This window comes from Bactrocera neohumeralis, chromosome 5, assembly GCF_024586455.1.
Source record: "Bactrocera neohumeralis isolate Rockhampton chromosome 5, APGP_CSIRO_Bneo_wtdbg2-racon-allhic-juicebox.fasta_v2, whole genome shotgun sequence".
Lineage (NCBI taxonomy): Eukaryota > Metazoa > Arthropoda > Insecta > Diptera > Tephritidae > Bactrocera > Bactrocera neohumeralis.
This window is the reverse complement of record NC_065922.1, coordinates 10,800,535-10,819,375: the sequence shown is the minus strand read 5'-3', so window position 1 is coordinate 10,819,375 and position 18,841 is coordinate 10,800,535. Positions and strand designations below refer to the sequence as shown.

The window sequence follows — 18,841 nt, the reverse complement described above, 5'->3', positions numbered from 1 at the left end:
AAATCGGTTCACAACCACGCATTCTTCCAATATAAAGCTATTTTGAATTCCATCTGATGCCTTGATAAGAGATATTCTTCCAATGATGATAAATAAAACTTTACAAAAATACGGTATTTGAAAAATATGTAAATCTTTTTTATTATCACAAAGTATAAAATAATATTTTTACATAATATTTTTATTTTTATCGAAAATGCTGATCGAAATAGATAACAGCCAATATTGTGAGCTTCAATCGTTGCCGATCCGAAGCTGGTTACCGTTAAAACTTGATCTCGTTAGCTTCTAGAATTTCAAGATTCCACCCAAAATCTGTGTTTTGATAAATTCTGTTCACTGAAAATCCGGAGCTCAATTGGATAGAAGTAGCACCAACCAAAGTATAAAATTATGTTATGTCAATTTAAATTTTTTTTTTATAGAATTTATTTTTCACTGCCCATTTCGTAGCACCCTTTCAAGTTGTATTGACAGTGGCTGTAAGCAAAAACCAAAGAAATATCGCTTAAGCGTTCTTAACGGTGAATTTGCCTGCTTATGCTGTTTGATTTATTTACGTTTTGTTTTCTTTTGATTCATTTAATAGATGCCGATTATATTCGTTTGATAAATCTGTCAATTAGTAACTGATTTAAGCCGATAATCGTCACGCTATTTAATGATTTAATGCTGAATAACAAGAACACACAGCTTCTAGTAAAATATATTAGTCGAGCAACTCAATTACACAATTCTTGCTCAAGCGGTAATAATTTAATTGCCTCAACTGAGCGGCTGATATTGCTTAATCCTCTGACAGGCGTATCATTAATTATGTTTTGTGTGCTTTTTGCTTAATATTTACTGTGTAAACATGTATTTTTATTATTATATTGGGGTATTGTTTGGGTGTTTAGCCTAAATAATTGCAATAATATAAAAATCCCGTAAGTTGTTGTAGACTTTTTAATGTCTTTCTAAAGCTCTAAAATAGGCTTTCAAATTGAAGTTGAGTGCAGTAATTCGCTAAAAGAAAGTTAATGAGAAATTGGAATCCATATTTAACCGAGCCGCTAAAAAAGTGGTCCATATAAAAGTAGTTTACGATTCGCTTAACTTCGGAGAGTAATAAAGTAGTGAATCGAACAAGCAACCATTATAAATCTAAAGGCCGTTAAGTGTCTATTTAAGAGCCGTGACGTCAGTAGCTCAGTTTCCTTTAAAATAACTAGTTAGATACGTCATTTTAGTCAACCGAGAACCATACAAAAAACATGATTTTGAACTGAAACATGAGCAAGCTTTGCTTTCTTTTTGGTTTTAGCATGGCACATCTTATTTATTAAGCTTAGGTGAGGTTTGATGGCTTATCTAGAGAGATCGCACATGGACTGCTATAGCCATAGAAAAGAAGAACTTCTTTATTATTTATTAAGCTTACTGTAAGCCGTTTCATCGATGATACTTGGTCACACCGGCTTTTGAGATGAGTTTGAGAAACGATTCATAAGAAAGTGGCAGAAACCTTGTTCAAGCAAGTAAAGGATTTTTTCATAGGGGTGGTACAAAACTAGACCGATCGGGACAGCAAACGACGACATATTTTTCTTGCTCTTTTGACATTTCACTTCAGTAAGGTTTGCCATTTCACCGTGGAAAGATATACAACCCAACCACGAGTCGAAATTATTAATATTTTCTAACGAAATTCGGAGTCAGTGGCCTCAACTTTAAGAGCGCTACGTCTAATTTATAGTCGTCATAATCATACCGTCAGATTAATCATTGAGCGTCTAGTGGAAAAGATTTAATACACAGGCACAGTACAAAATGTTCCCGTGCCAGTGAGACAAAGAAGTGCTGTAGTGTCGAGAACATTGCTGCCGTTAGCGTATCAATTGGGGAAGACCCAAATCAGTCTTTCACACGTCCTTCTCAAGCGTTGGACATCTCTGTGACGTCGTTGTGGCGAAATTTGCGAAAATATCTTGACCTACACCCTTACAAGATCAAATTAACGCAAGAACTGAAGTCGCTTGACCACCAGAATCGTCGTATGTTCGTGAATTGGGCTGAGCAACAACTTGAAAATGATACGGATTTTCATCGAAAAATCATCTTCAGCGTTGGGTCTCATTTCTGGCTGAATGGCTTCGTCAATAAGTAAAATATGTGTTATTGGTCAAGCAGAAATTTCACACGTATCCATGAGTCAGCATTGCATCCCGAAAAAATTACGGTTTGGTGCGGTTTATGGGCTGGCGGCGTCATTGATCCGTGATGATCAAGATCTGCACGTTACTGTGAATGGGAATCGCTACCACTCAATGATAATCGAATATTTTTTGCCCGAATTGGATGATATGGACTTGGACAATTTGTGGTTTTAACAGGACGGCGCCATGAGCCACACAGCGAATGTCATAATCGATTTATTGAAAACCAAGTTTGGTGAACGTATTATCTCACGAAATGGCTCGATCAATTGACCGTCTCGGTCGTGCGATTTGACGCCGTTAGACTATTTCCTGTGGGGCTACGTCAAGTCTATGGACAATATAGCCAACAAGCCAACGACGATTGATGAATTTCGTACGGCCGATTTTTGCTTCAAAACCATCGAAAAATTGGTTCAGCGTCTGGACGTCTGTAAGCGTAGTCTTGAATAAAGCTTAATACTACATACTATATTCAATCTTACATCTGAAAAGTGTAGCCAACGAAGTGTGCTTTCCTCAAGTAGCTACTTTGAAGAAACTTTTACTTCCGGCTTGTTTCATTATCAAAAGTGAGCTTGAAATTCCCGGCAGAAGAGCAAAACACAAAAAGTCGTACACAAATAAACGCTTCAAATCGCACCGAAAACAATAACAAAATGTATGCAATGTGAGAGAAGCAGAGCAACAACAAGTGGATGCACATACAGAAGGCATGCGCCCCACCACCAGACCCACCAGATGACTGGTTGTTACTACCGCAGTAAAATGATTATGATAATTCATGTTGCATACCAGGCGAACAGCAAACAACAGCAGCGACGGCGGCGACTGCCACAACAAAGACCATACATTAGTGCAGCACGTGGTGGCAGGCGACAGCGCGCTGTGTAATGAGACTCGCGCATATCAGCTGCCGGCTGAGTAACTAACTGCCTGCCCGGTCGTCAATCGCAGTAGCTGTAAATGCAGCAATAACAGCAACAACAACTCCAGAAACCATAGTAACTAAAGGCAAGCGCAAAATGGCAGCAACAACAACAGCAGCAGCCACACACATCATACTAAAAATCATACAAGTGCCACGGACCATCAGCATGCGGCGCTGAAGGTGGGGTAAATGTGACGCTTAACAGGCAGCCTGCCGTCATACCTTCACACACGCCTGGTATACATACACACGCACACACTTGGCGCGCTGGGCGCGCGACTTGCTCGCAAGCGCCTAGGAAGCCCCAAAACAACGGCGGCCGCAAAACAATAATAACACTAAAAATATACAAAAAATGGAAAACAAAAGAGACAACAACAACAAAGAAGTCAACACGGGCAAACTACACATAAAAACACTTGTTCTGCCAGTTAGACAGTAGTGGCTTGGGCTCATCGGCGGAGGTGAAGGTGAAGGCGCGCGAACAATCAGCGGCTCAACAGCTGACAGCTGCCGCGTACGGCGCGCCAAGTCAAGCGCAATTTCACGAAATGAAACATTGCATTGGCAGTGGACATGCAGGCAGGCTGGCAAGCAAGCTCACAGACAGAGAGACGAAACCGCAGCGTCACAGCGACGCGCGCAACGCGGCAACCACAAAGGTGGCGGTATCGCGGCGCTGGCAGCCATTGCGGTCAGCCGGGGAATAGTCAGCCAGGCGCGGCGCGAGATGGGCGCGCGTTGCAGCGATGCGCTTGGGCTCAATTGTCGCCGCTCATCATTTGTTGTCGCTTGTTGTCGGCTGCTGGCAGTTTGCGCCGCACATTCTCTCCGCCAATTAAAAACGCATCAAAAGCGCACTAAAAACAAAAGTGTAGACAAGAACATGAAAAAACAACAACAACAACAGCAACACCAAAGCATGTGAAAGACTAAACATGAAAGGAACATAAGTGACAAACTATTCGGGCGTACAAAGAGACGCAAGCAGAAACCGGCCTGCCGCGGTGACAGATCGAGTGGCGAGATACCCGTATCATGGACGGACGGATGGACGAGAAAGCGCTTGGCCAGTTGAAATGCAAACAAAAACTAATTTAGTGCAACACAACGAGAGTAGTTTGAGCTGTGCCGCGCCTGCATGCTTGTAACAGGAGCAATCGCAGCGACTGCCGCCGATCGGAATGCGCCACAAATATCCGCAAAAAGTGTTTGCGGGCAGGCGAGTCAACCGCAAACGACCACACAGAAATTGCAATGCAAGAAATTGTGGTTAGCGGAGGGAAAAATACCAAAACAACTGAAAATAAATAATTATTGAGTCAAATTGAAGAGAAGAAAAAAAGGTTTTACTAACCGAAAGCATGCTTGCCACAGCATCACACGTTACTGCCTATAACCGCAGAATGCTTGTTGTTGTTAACCTGACTGTTGTCAACTTGAACCCAACCACTTTATTCAAGCGGCACAACAGCAGCAATAACAACAACAACAACAGTAAAAATGCTCGTCTCATCTTGTATTTCAGCGTAGCCATTCGACAGGTATAACTGGTGAACTTGAGCTTCGCCGCAAGATCACGTCGACCACAAGCGCATAATTAGTCGCGCATTCGATTAAACACACATTTGAGCATAAAACATAAAATCCATACATATCTACATACATAGATACTACATGTACCCATGCATGACTTGTAGCAAGTCACAGTAAGGGCAGCGGAGGCAGCAAGTTCAAGTTAAAGTGGTGGCGCGTATCTCATATCAAGCGGGTTCTACCAGGCGCAAAGAAATGCTCAACCGGTGTCTTGCTTACTTTTCATATTTTTAAGGTTTCTCTTTGCTTTGCCGCGGAGAATTGAGATAATTTACTGAGTGAGTGAAAGCCTGAAAGCCAAACGCCACAAGAAAGCTTTGAAATATTGTTTGTTCTTTCATTTAAGAATTCACGAATGTTGGATGCTTTTTTGTTTTTTTTTCACAATCTACTTTTAGCGGTTATGATTTTATACTAATTATTTTTATAACTAAAGTGTAATCCAAATTGTTGTGGTATTATTTGTAGTTCTCATTTCTTATCATGATAATATAACGGGTGATCTAATTAGAGGTACTTTTTTCAATAGCCTTTTTTGACAGAAGTCGTGTCATGCTGACATGTTACTTTTGTTGTAGCTGAGAGTGTACACGAAGACTGTGGAGAGTCCATTCGGCGCCATTCGCAGCAACTCGAGCTGACGTATAGAACGGCTTGAACGACATCTTAAATTGAAAGTGTACCAGATACAATGAAATGTGCAAGAACTGAAGCCGCTGAACCTTCCCAAGCCACATCGTTTTGCTTAATAAACTCTTGAAAAGATCCAAGAAGATCCGACATTTTCGATCCAAATTTTGTTCAGCGATGATGCCCATTCCTGAAGATATTCAAGAGCTGCCATTTCATCAAGAAAAAACAACGGTCTGATGTGGTTTGGGCTGGTGGAATCATCGGACCATATTTCTTCAAAAGTGATGCCGGTGAGAACGTAACTATCAATGGCGACCGTTATCGCACCATGATAACCGACTATTTGATGACTGAAATGGAAGTTCGTGATCTCGGCGACATTTGATTTCAACAAGACGACATCAATTCCCACACTTTGCATCTTTAAAAAATGAGAGAACCTCGAAATGGAGTAGAAGTGTAGTATTAGAAAGACACCTGCGACTCGAAGCAACTCGTAGAAACCGGTTCAATAGACATGTTTTGGATAACGAAAATGAAGCGCGCTGTCGCTAGACTCGTTCCATAATTTTAAATATTTTTGTAAAAAGAATATGGAGTCGACCTTTAAAAAGGGACATTAACACGAAACACTATTCGAGCAATGCTGCCTTGATCGATTAAGGCTACAAAAAGCAAAATTTGGTGAAAGACTGGATCTGAAAGATATTTTATTTAGGTTTGTGAAATTAGTAGGGAAAATTTCATTTCTTGATGAGTTTTTTCTGCTAACACAAAATGATAATATTTGGAAAATGTTTGCACTAAAAATGGTGATGATTCATACAAATTTTGGGACCGATGAAAAGAACAAACAACTAACTTAATTGCAATGAATAGATACATATACTCAAATGAGTTTATAATAGAATTGATGGGACAATTTTAATGGAATCCCAGCATACAATTTTTTCAATTTTAGGGGAAGTCAAAGTCAAAATAATCACTACTATAACTAAGTCTGCTTATTAAAACTGAAGAGTTCTACGAATGGATCAGGATTGGCTGCTTTTTAGGGTTTCAGGGATATATAGCTTACCATTTTTAGGATTGGAATAATTGTATTATAATTGAGGCTATCTACTTTATACTCATTGTTGTTTCTCAACAGAATAATAGCTGTTTGAAAATATCTTTTTTGTTTACCAGATTCAAGTATACATATATACTTACATTGAATGATAACAATTCTAAGAACTCATAAATACTAGGTAACCATAGTCTCGTGCCACTTTTTTCAACAAATAACTATTATACAAGGTGTGTTCCAAAGTAAACAGGAATGGTGGTTAATGGTGCTGGTGCGTTAGAATCTGCTATCTTTATCGATTGTCCAGTGAGAATTTCATGACATTTCATTGATTAGGAGTGAAGTTATTGCGTTTTAAGTGTCAGTATGTTTATGTTATCTGTGCGAAAATGAGCTTCGAACAAAGAGTCAACATTAAGTTTTGTTTTAAAATTGGTAAAACTTTTACCGAAACATTTCAATTGATGAAACAAGTTTACGGCGATGATTGCCTATCCCGTAGCAGAGTGCACGAGTGGTTTCAACGTTTTCAAAGTGGTCGTGAGGACATAAATGACGATCAACATGTGGACCAATCAAAATTCGTGATCACCGGAAATTCCATCGAAACTGTGCGGGAATTCGTCAAAAATTAGCCTAAAGCATCATTGAAATTCATGGAAATGGAATTGAGCCTCTCCATAACATCGATTTATCGCATTTTTACTGAACATTTGGGCTTACGAAAGGAGTGTGCACGGATTGTTCTGCACAAATTGATTGACGACCAAAAATTGCTCAGAATCCAACATTCGATCGACGCTTGTGACCGATTATTTGACCAAAAATCACATTTTAACCACTCCCTCACCTGATATGGCACCGTGCGACTTCTTCCTTTTCGGAAAAATGCATTTGCCCATGAAAGGAAAGCGTTATGCCGACGTAGAGGCCATTCAAAAGGCTTGTACAGGCATACTGGCGGCCATACCGGCCAACGAGCTAAAACACTCATTCGACATGCTTTTGGACCGTGCAAAACGCTGTATTGAAGCAGAAGGAGACTATTTTGAATAAATAAATTGATTTTGCCGAAAAAACCATTTGTCCTGTTTTTTTTTAAGTCCTGTTTACTTTGGAAAGCACATTGTACTGTAATTTATATTGCCGATAATTAATACCAAACCAATTGGAGCCGGGAATCCATGCTGTTTATCATTTTTAGCAACTAAAGCTATAGTTATCCACCTCACCCCCCATGAATAAAGAAGCCACTTTGTACTTTAATTATTTCTGCTACATTTTAATAGCGAAAGCATAGTTAAGTGATACGAAGCCATTTGCGATGCGCTCGTATTATTTCCCTGCGGTCCAGTTTGATTAATTGTTGAACCTAGAGATGCAAACATAACACATACGAGTACATATATATACATAAGTATGTACATATGTATGTGTCTACTGACATCTGCAAATGACTTTTATTATGCATAGAGGGTAGGGATATTTACAAAAGGGCGACCAAAGTTGCGAAAATAAAGAAGAAAAACTTTGGTGTAATTAATTGTATGCGAACTCGAACGAACTCATATACATATGTATGTACGTGTATGTGTAAGTAGTGCGTACTAGTGCAAAAACTTACATCGGGGTTACACTAAGCAACATTTTGTTGAGAGGAGCAAGTTGTATGCAGTCTGACGTTTAAATGCTTCTTGTTAAACCATACGAGACAGAAACGGATTATGTCGAGTTGAACTATTATATACTAATTAAGTACCAGGGGTTTGTGAGGAGGCTGGTAAAGTGAGTTATAAGGAGGTTGTATATACATTTTTCGACCATTATTCGATACTTAAGTTGTTACAGGAGTTTCACCGCTTCAAAAAAAAATATCATTTTATATAATACTAATTATTTAATTCTATAACATTTCTAAAAAATTGGCTTAAATTCTGAGGTCAATCCGAGTTATAGTTTTGGAGCTACAGCTGTGAAAAGTTGGCCGCTAGAGGTTAGCTAAATACTTAGTAATTTCTTTTTATTTTTGATGATCTACAGATAGTTCTGCTGCCAACGCGGATACACTTTTTTTCCGAGGGATGGCCGGATATCACGACGTAATGGTCAAATTTTGAATATTTTTCTTCGATAATTTCACAAAATCTTAAAAAAATATGTGTTTTTGGAAAGATAAAAATATGGAATAAAATATTTAGTTTTTATATGAAAAAATAAAAACTATTGAAAATAGACAACTTTTTCTCGACGAAATCCATCTAACCCCTTAATACTTCTAAACTAGTTTATTGTTAAATTTTTTGCGTTTGAAACATTTTTAAGGTTATTTTCCGCAGTAATAACTTGTTCTGTAATTTTTTTATAGGCGAGATTCCAACTCACAGGTGATATAAGTATTGATTCATAATAATGTTTAAGACTCCGCAAGACTTTTCCTCTTCCCTTATTTGAAGTCTCACAGTTGGTTCAGCGACTTGTTGCACAGAGAAGTAGAGTTTGAATGTGATAAAAGATGCTTGTAAGATACAGTTTTAGGCAAAAAGCAGCTGTAAAACTAGTTGAAATAAGAAGTTGTATTGTGTAAACTCAGTGTTATATGATCAACTTTACTTGACAGCAACAAGCCGTATAAAATGAGTTACAAAGCTATCAATGAAGTTCAGTATGTCACACTTGCGAAAAACACTTGATACTGTAAAACACCGTTAACTTGTTTTCCCTGCTAAAAAGTGTATTTGAGGTAAGTAATTCAAAATCTCGATAATATGCAATGAAGAATTAAAATGAAGGAATTTTAACTTGAAATATTGGTTAGTCGAAAAAGTCTTTTCGTATTTTGTCAATAGATGTCGTTCCAATCGTATATCTCCAGTGCTGCCAATCACATTGTGTCATACCGTATAATGTTGGAAAGTGTTGGAAACATCCACTATGAGCTGCTCCAGCGTGGTCGAACGATTGATTCTACATTTTACTGTCGACAACTGATCAACATCGTCTTCTATCAGGACAACGCTAGATCACACACATCTTTGATGACTCGGAAAAAGCTCGGAGATCTTGGCTGAAAAGTTTTGATGAATCACCATATAGCCCTGACCTTGCACCATCGGACTACCATTTGTTTCGGTTAATGCAGAACTCCGTTAATGGAGTAAAGTTGGCTTCAAGAGAAGCCTGTGAAAATTACTTGCCTCAGAAAAGTTTTATATTGATGGAATGTCTCTTTAGCGGGGAAATGGAAAAAGTGGTCGGACAAAATGGTACTTTATTCAACCAAATATTAACGTTCATTACAAATAAAAAAAAAATAAATTGAAATTTGATTAGAAATACGAAAAGACTTTTTCGACTACCAAATATTAGGTAAAATGATTCTTAAAAAGTCAAAAAATTGTTAGAGATAAAGAACCCTAACGATTACTTCCCTACCGGTAATATACAATTGCTCCTTAGAGTATACTCTGGTAGGTCTAAACTAATAATAATCCAAAGTAACCTCAAAAACCGTAGAGTATAATTTAAAAAAGTGCATTTGAGAAAAATTTTTGTCCATTTTGCCTTATATCAAATTGTTACCAGTCACTCTGTCACTCATTGACATATGTGTGGCAATACCCAGATCCATGATGAAAACTGTATTACTCATACTCTCTTAAAAAGCAATTAAGCAGCCATACATTTATCTGCGTACCCCAATCGTTTGCGGACAAAAGCCATAAACTGTTGTCGCACCCCGCGCTACGCCCCTTTTCCTGGGCGCGTACTGAAACGCTTTGTGTCACTTGACCCCCAAGCGAACTGTCGCGTAGCCTCACATTGCGCGCGCTCGGTGGGCGCCAGCAAATTTTTTTTTGCTATTTTTGCTTTTGCTTTTCAATTTTGTGCCAATGTTCGCCAAAATGCTTTGGTAATTGTTTTCCTTACTTAGGCATCTAGATGCTTTGACAAAAGCGTGCAAGTAAACTAGTGTAACGCGTGCTTGTGTGAGTGTATGTGTTGAACATATTGCCTCCATATAAATATTTTGAGTTATATGGATTGTGAGTGTATCTGGCATTGGCGACTCGACGGCGCTGACTGACTCTTTCCAAGAAATGAGAAAATTACAACAAAAATCGTGCGAGTGCTGCGAGGGTGTCTACGCGCTGGCCTATGAGCATGTGACCCATTTATGATTGTCTAGATAAGTGCGTTTGGGTATACTTTTAGTTTTTGGCTCATTATATTTGGCATAGCCAGAGATTTTATTTAGTTTGCATTAAGTGAAAGCCGCAGATGTAATAATTGACATGTTTACATACATACATATAAAGACTAGGGTGTGCCATTTATAGCTAATATTTCTTAAGGGTAAAAAGTAGCATTTTAAAAATTGAAATGCCGTGGGAAACAATATTTATACCCTGAACAGGGTATATTAAGTTTGTCACGATGTTTGTAACACCCAGAAAAAAGCGTCGGAGACCCTATAAAGTATATATATAAATGATAAGTATGTTGAGCTGAGTCGAGTTTAACCATGTCCCGTCTGTCTGTCTGTCCATCCGTCTGTCTGTATATATACGAACTAGTCCCTCAGTTTTTAAGATATCCTTTTGAAATTTTGCAAACGTCATTTTCTCTTCAAGAAGCTGCTCATTTGTCGGAACGGCCGATATCGGACCACTATAACATATAGCTGCCATATAAACTGAACGATCGGAATCAAGTTCTTGTATGGAAAACTTTCACATTTGACAAGATATATTAACGAAATTTGGTATAGATTATTTTCTAAGGCAACAAAGTAATCTCCGAAAAAATTGTTCAGATCAGATTACTATAGCATATAGCTTCCATACAAACTGAACACATAGTTACTAAAAGCAATGCACCTGTGAAGGGTATATTAGCTTCGGTGTAGCCGAAGTTAACGTTTTTTCTTGTTTTGCATCAGCTTTGTAAAAATAAACTTTGCTTGTTTTTTAATTGAAAATAAATTGCCTCAAAGTGACACACCCTAATATAGGCACATGCTGACGTAGAGCAACACCAAAAGCTTCGTCAACATAGGAAAAGTCCTCTCAGAGACGTTCGATACCAAGCGGGGTTTCAGACATCGTGTGACTTCTGTAATCAACTCTTGGAGAAAATAATTAGAGTTGGAGAACTAAATAAAGAAGGTACAATCTTCTATAAGACTGTACTGCTGCTGGCGTACGCCGATGGTTCTGCTTTCTCCAGAGTGGAAAAGGAAGCGAAGCGTATGGGTCTGGTTATGCACGAGGACAAAACGAAATATCTCCTGTTTTCAAACAAACAGTCGTCGCACTCGCGACTTGGCTCTCAAGTTACTGTTGTAAGTCATAACTTCGAAGTCATAGATAATTTCGTCTATCTTGGAACCAGCATTTACATCAACAACGACGTCAGCCTCGAAATCCAACGCAGAATAACTAGTCTACTAATTAGTAGACAACTGAGAAGTAAAGTCCTCTTTCGAGGAACATAGATCAAACTCTATAAGTCACTCATTATTTCCATCCTGCTATATGACGCCGAGGCTTGGACGAAGACAATATCTGATGAGTCGGCGTTATGAGTTTTCAAGATAAAGGTACTGCTGAAGATTTATGGTCCTTTGCATTTTGGCAACGGCAAAGACCGCAGTCGACGGAACGAAGAGCTGTACGAGATATACGACGATATCGATATAGTTCAGCGAATTAGGAGACAGCGGCCACGACACATTTATATATAGCTTATTAATTGTGGATATAAGCAAACTCAGTAAGAATGAACAAGTTAATCCCAGCGAAGCGAGTTTAACTATCCAGATATAGTCATCACGTTATGCCGAAGTTATGTATACTTGAGAGCCTGGCATTTAAATACTTCCTAAAATTTACCCCCCGTGCAACTGGGAACCTTCTTATGACCTTCGAATAACACCTGGACAACGACGACCAAATTTTTCCCATCAAAGATCGAAATCGTTACTTCTTTCGGCAGCATAAACTCGACCCAGGAAGCGGTTTTCTCCAACGATTAAGAATAACCTTCTTAGCCGACCATTATCTGACTGCTTGGTGTAACAGACTAAGCTTGTACTTGTATATTCCCCGTCTGCCAATGAGTGGACCAACCTCGAATGTGTATTAGAATTTTGATGATGAGATTCGGTATTGCCTGCCATTGGATGACAGCTATTAAAATAATTTCCATGTATATCCAAAGTTATCTTCAAAAAAGCTTTGAAAAAAATTTGAAAATTCGTTGAGTTTTTGTTGTAATAATTATGAGTAATCGCTATCAGAAAGCTATGTTCTATTCAACACTGGGATATTATGTACATATTATTGGATATGAGCTTGCACTGTAACTGGCTTAAGTACCAGTGTGCAAATGCTCAAAGAAACTTTTGAAAATAATTCAATTGCAACTTCCCAGCGCGTACAGTGACAATAAATTAAACGGAGGCTAGAAAGCATGTGAGACCTAACTAGAAATTATTTCAGTGAAGTTTATGAAACTATTTTGGGACTCGAGGTACTTATGTACATATACATATGTACATACATATATAATTATATATACATAAATTATTATAAATAAATATACGCGCGTTACAAATACTTTTTATATAGAAAATAATGTGTGTTTATGTTGTCTTAACTATTTATCGCAGCTACTTGTTGATAAGCTTTCGATTCGTTTAAATAATTCATTAGCCTCTAATCGCATAATTGGGCAGTTGAGATTCATATAGTTTTTAATTTATTTAAAGTATTATAGAAATCTTTACACATACATATTTAGACGAGTGTATACATAATATGTTTGCCTAAGAAATCACTTAAGTAGTCTTTTTAGAATCAACAATTACCGTACGGCCCATTAGCTCAGTTGGTTAGAGCGTCGTGCTAATAACGCGAAGGTCGCGGGTTCGATCCCCTCATGGGCCACAAGGAATTTTTTATTTTAATTTTTGAAGAATATTGTAATATAAATAATAAGAGAGTCATTAACATGTTTTTGAAAATTTTTTTTAAGAAAAAAAAACAGGAAACATTTTTGGTATGAAAATAATGTTAGTAAAATTTTAAGATTTTTTTGGTGGGAAAAATTTACTAAAGAGTGGAAATCCACATTTTTTATAAATTTTTGTTTATAAAATAAATTTTTTCATAAGCTCCTTGCCCAATTGTTTTCATTTCCTAATAAAAACTCTCACTCCAGTGTGTGCTAAAACCATTATATATTTACTATTTACATATTTCTTTCATTTTTCGACTTACATACATGACTGCATACATGTAAATGTAATTGTAAGCTTCTTCCTCTCTCCTACTCGGTTAGCAGCCACGAACTTCTTTGCACAAAACAACACGACTTGCAGTGTTTGAGTTCAAAATGCATTAAATAAAATTTAATTAGTTTTGTGGTGGCGACAAAAACGTAATGAAAACCAACAACAAAAATGTATGTAGCTAAGAGAAAAATACGAAAAAAATTCTGTAAAACAATGTGTGTAAGTGAGTTAGAATGGGTCAGTTTCTCCAAGCACAAATTCTTTATAACAAAAAATTAAGGAAATAAAAAACGGTTATGAAGTCAGCTAGAAGCTCAATAAACTCTTAAGTTCATAATAATATCACTGATTCTTCTTCTTTACTGGCATAGGCACCCCTTACACGGTTATAGCCGAGTTAAATATCACTGTTGCTGTCAATAGTTTTGAATTTTTGCGACGTGATGACTCTTTATCCTCTCCTCATCTCCTTACCTAACTAACGAGCTCCGCATGCTCGAAGTTAATGTGAAAGCGGCCTCGATGGCATAGGTAGTGATTTCCGAGAAATTTTAACTGCTGCGATTATACAGCCGGGAGAGCCGTCTATCTAGCTTGAAATTCCCAAAGAAGAATGGAATAATTTTAGTTTATTTATTAGTAGCCAATAGAACAATGATCTAAAAAAATATTGAAACCATCTTCTTATAAAAGGTATCGAGGATTTTAGAGTAGTTTTGCGGAAAGTGTGAGCTCTGAATGAGAAAATGTTGAAATATCGGAAGTTCTCGTGAACATTTATTAAGAATATAATTGTAAATTTAACGTTACTGACTCAATCCTCAAAAAATTTAAGTTATATTCCTGCGAAATATTGTAGAAAAATATAAAATAGTCGACAAATTTTGCTGCTCACAATGTTTACTCGAAATTCGTACAAAAATATAAAGTCTGCTGTACTACCCAGCACTCCAGATAATTATCGATATGCCATACCCGATATATCGCTCGTTTCTTATACGAGTACTGGTGATCCAATCTAATGTATACCCCTATGGAGTAAGGTGAAACGAAACGCGTATGTCAAATTTAATTATTTGAAGGTTTCGCGGTAGGTACCAGCCACCTAACGGTAATGAACTTATGCAGTCACTTTATTGTAGTTATTTGTGTTTTCTTGTTTACTGCCATTTTCACATATTCTTCTGCTTTTTTTTAGTAATAGCAATTGCGTTACAAGAATAAAAAATCCAGTGAGAGACAAATTTTGTTGGAAATTAATGAAATTAGTATAAAATAAGTCGAAAATTAATACAAACTTTTTAAAATATAATTTAATTGGTGTTATTATGTGCAAAATAGTCGATTAGCTGAGTCAATTAATTTGTAAATTGTCTCTATGACTCTGAATGTTCAAATGGACTCAGTTTAGTTTAATGCTTGTAGGTGAGCAAGTGACACTTGACCTAATTGTATTATAATCTAATTTTTTAACACCAAATGCAATGTCAGCCTCGAAATCCAACGCAGAATAACTCTCGCCAACAGGTGCTGCTTCGGACTGTGTGGGCAATTGAGAAGTAAAGTCCTTTTTCGACGAACAAAAACCAAACTCAACAAGTCACTTATCATCGCCGTCCTGCTCTCTTAGTTTATTACTAATTATAAATTAATTTTTTCTTTGCAAGCGAATTTGGATTGTAATTGGGCTTCATACACCAAGAGGACGGTTTAATTAGGAATTATTCCTTGAATTTAGAGCATTTTAACAGAACTTTTTGAATACATTTTGCTTTATCATTAGAATAATGTGTTTTCCCCGAAATCTATATTCTTGACAGGGTTGTATGTGAACATAAATTAATAACTGTTTGTTGCAATTTAAATACTAATTGGGCAATTAACTAATTGAATGGGTACACATGAAGGATATATCCTTTTCGCACAGCCAAATTAATTTAGTGCATTAAGATTATAATTGAGAAACTAGTTTTTGCTTTCGCGCAGCCGGCTAATCGTTTAAAGATATGTAAGTTCATCGGTGAACTTGATTGTGTTCTTCATTTTATATTTTTTCTTATGACTAAAAGTCATCAGCTGTTTGTTATTTTATCAATTTACACAACCAAATTTATAGCCGCGACAACAACCCACAGATTAAACATAGCCAAATTTGCAACATGTGGATAACAACTCGCAGAGTTGCATTTCAGTTTTAACTCGATTTGTATACAATATAGAATTATTATAGTAAAATAAGATTTTTAGTTTGTAAAATTTGGTAAATCGATCTAAATTAGCGCTTTGATTGAGCAATGGCTGATGATATTTTCATTACTTAACTCAGTATAAATTAATTCTTTACTCTTATTTCATCTAATTTGCTTTCTGTTTTTCCAGCAATTAATATGTGATATATTTTTTGGAAGCTTTTTTTTCTTACTATATTATATTCACATATACTATATACTTCAAAATGTCATGAGGTCGATTTCAGTGCTTTAGGAATTCGTAGACTCTTGCAAACTATTCAATATTTTGCCAATTTGACTAAAATCACAAGTGTATTAAACAATTCGTTTTATTATAGATTATTAATACAAGTATATATATACCTTAGTTGAATAGCTTTCTGCAAAGCAAATAACTTCTGTTGGTTTATCTACATTCATCAGCTAAAACTGCAAAATTTTATTACATACATTTGTGTATGATTTGTTTCTTTAGTAGAAAATTTTGCTTTTTTAATAGAAAATTAAATTCACTAGAAAAACTTACATCCACAAAATATATGTGCTTCGCCATTTTAATTACTCCTCTGTGCATAAAATATAAGTAAATGTGGCACTTGGTGTTTTCTGGTGTCCTGTGTGCCTGACATTTATTTTCAACTTTTGTTATGGACTTATTTAACGTTTATACATAGTATATAGAAATATATATACATGTGTTTAGTCAAATATTGCAGTGAGTTGCTACTGTATTGCACTTGCAAGCATAATTGAAAAGTTGCACAACCGCCCGAGTGACTTCAGACGCATAAATTAAAAGATAACTTTCGACCTTATTCCCAGAAATTTATGATACAATTTAGAATTTGAATTTATAAACACACGAAGCTTATAAATAAATTGGTTAGTAGTACTTGTCAGACATTCATTAGCACATTTTTGTAAAATATGAGTCTATAAATGCCTGAGAGATATGTGTACATATGGTCGTAAAAAATTATTAGCAGTGAGTTAATATCGGTTATGGCAAGAGTCGATTGTAAAACGAAATAGACTATAATTTCTTTGCCAAATTTTATTTACTTGGCACGATAAATTTCTCTACGGAAAATAGCGCTAATTAATTTTTCTCAGTATTTAGATTTTACTTAACATATTTCTGCCTTTACTCACAATAGGCTTAAGCAAACTATCGCTATCAAAAAATATACGCTTTAGAAAGAGAAAAACTATTTGCAGAGCAGATCTATCTCTTAACAAAGTTTTTTTGAGAATACTTACAGAAGGCAATACATCAAAATATTGCTTATATGATTCATTGTTGAAATCATATGCATATTAGATTTAGCTTTCGTTTGAATGAAAGCTTTAGTCAATAGAGAAACATTTATATTTCTTTGATTTAAACTGTGTTCTATTCTTAATGAAGCAAGTTATATACTAACTATTAAATTTGAGAGCAATATTTCTCTATTCAGAAGGCTTGGACTCAAAACTTTCGTTAAAGCTTTAATCAATTAAGACATTTGGTAACTATTTGAAACAAATCTTCCTCACCAACTCAGGGAAATAAATTTTGTTGAAAGCTTCTGAATGAAAGCTCTGATCACAGCTGTACTCAATCAATAACCAAATGTTTGATGGCATTTCATTTCTAGTCAGTATCTCTCTTTCTGAATAGATAAGTGAGGAACTGACTACTAATTTAGAAATTTGAAAACTATTTGAATGAAACCTTCCGCACAAACTGATGCGAATAAATTTTGTTTAAAAACGTCTGACTGAAAGCTCTAGTGAAAGCTCTATTCAATCAATGATCATGTATTCAACTTCCTTTCTATTCAATGACTTTCAACATATACTATTTCCAAATGGGTAAGTTTGGGCCGATAACTTACAAGTGAAGAACTAACTACAAAATTTAATACAATGAAATAAAATAAATTCCGTTGAAAAACGTTTGACCGAAAGCTCTTATGAAAGCTCTACTAATCAATGGCCGTAAAGTTCTGAAGATAAAATATATAAATTTAATTTAAATCTGAATTTGGAAGAACCTTCATAATCAACTCTGGATATATAATATAAACAATTTTGGTCATATTTCCATAAAAATAAATTCCATAATATTTTTTTAAATAGTTAGTTGGTCGACATTGGTATTGATGATAACATTTATTACTATATTTTTTAGAAATATTTGAAACGAGTTATTTTTGAAAATATTTTTCCAATAACTTTTGCATCTCAGGAGACCACAAAGCCAAACAAAAAAGTTTGATTTATTTTTTTTAATATTTCAAGATAGCTTTAAACTCATAAGATTACCCATTTGCGGTATAACAACAAGACCCTCAACACAAATGGCAGAAGAAGCTCAACATTTCGAGCGCAATCGAATATAGTAGGTAGTCGAAAAAGTATTTTCGTATTTTGTCAATAGATGTCGTTGCAGTCGTATATCTCTAGTGCTACCAATCACATTGTGTCATACCATATGGTGTTGGAAAGGTGAGATTCATTTAAACAAAAAAAAAAACATTAAATTCGGGAAAGTTGAAAAAAGTTACAGCCCTTCAAAAATGTGTGAAAATAATGAAAGAATTCGCTATATTTTGAAATTTTTGTATGAAAAAGGGAAGAATGTCATGCAAGCCATCAATGAAATTTGTAAAGAAACTTGAAATTTATACAGCAAATTTTATGAAATTAGAAATACGTAGAGAAGAGACGGCTAGTTTGACGTAAGAAATGCTTTAATTTTCCTAGAAACCCATAAAAGAGCTTTGCATTGGCACATTTATTAAGTCACATACATATATACATATGTATGTATACCAAGTTTAATATCTGAAACCAGAAAAAATGTCAATTTTGTTGTTATTGTTGTGCTAACATATGTTAATAGCA

General features: G+C 35.9%; 1 protein-coding gene and 1 non-coding gene across 6 annotated transcripts in view; one reads left to right on the top strand and one right to left on the bottom strand.

The window, feature by feature from the left end:
- Window positions 1-18,841, bottom strand: part of LOC126759040 (Ca(2+)/calmodulin-responsive adenylate cyclase) — a 154,761-nt gene that overhangs the window by 52,618 nt on the left and 83,302 nt on the right. The window lies entirely within an intron of this gene.
- On the top strand, window positions 13,301-13,374 carry Trnai-aau (transfer RNA isoleucine (anticodon AAU)). Its single transcript has one exon. It is a non-coding gene; the product is annotated as a tRNA-Ile (tRNA).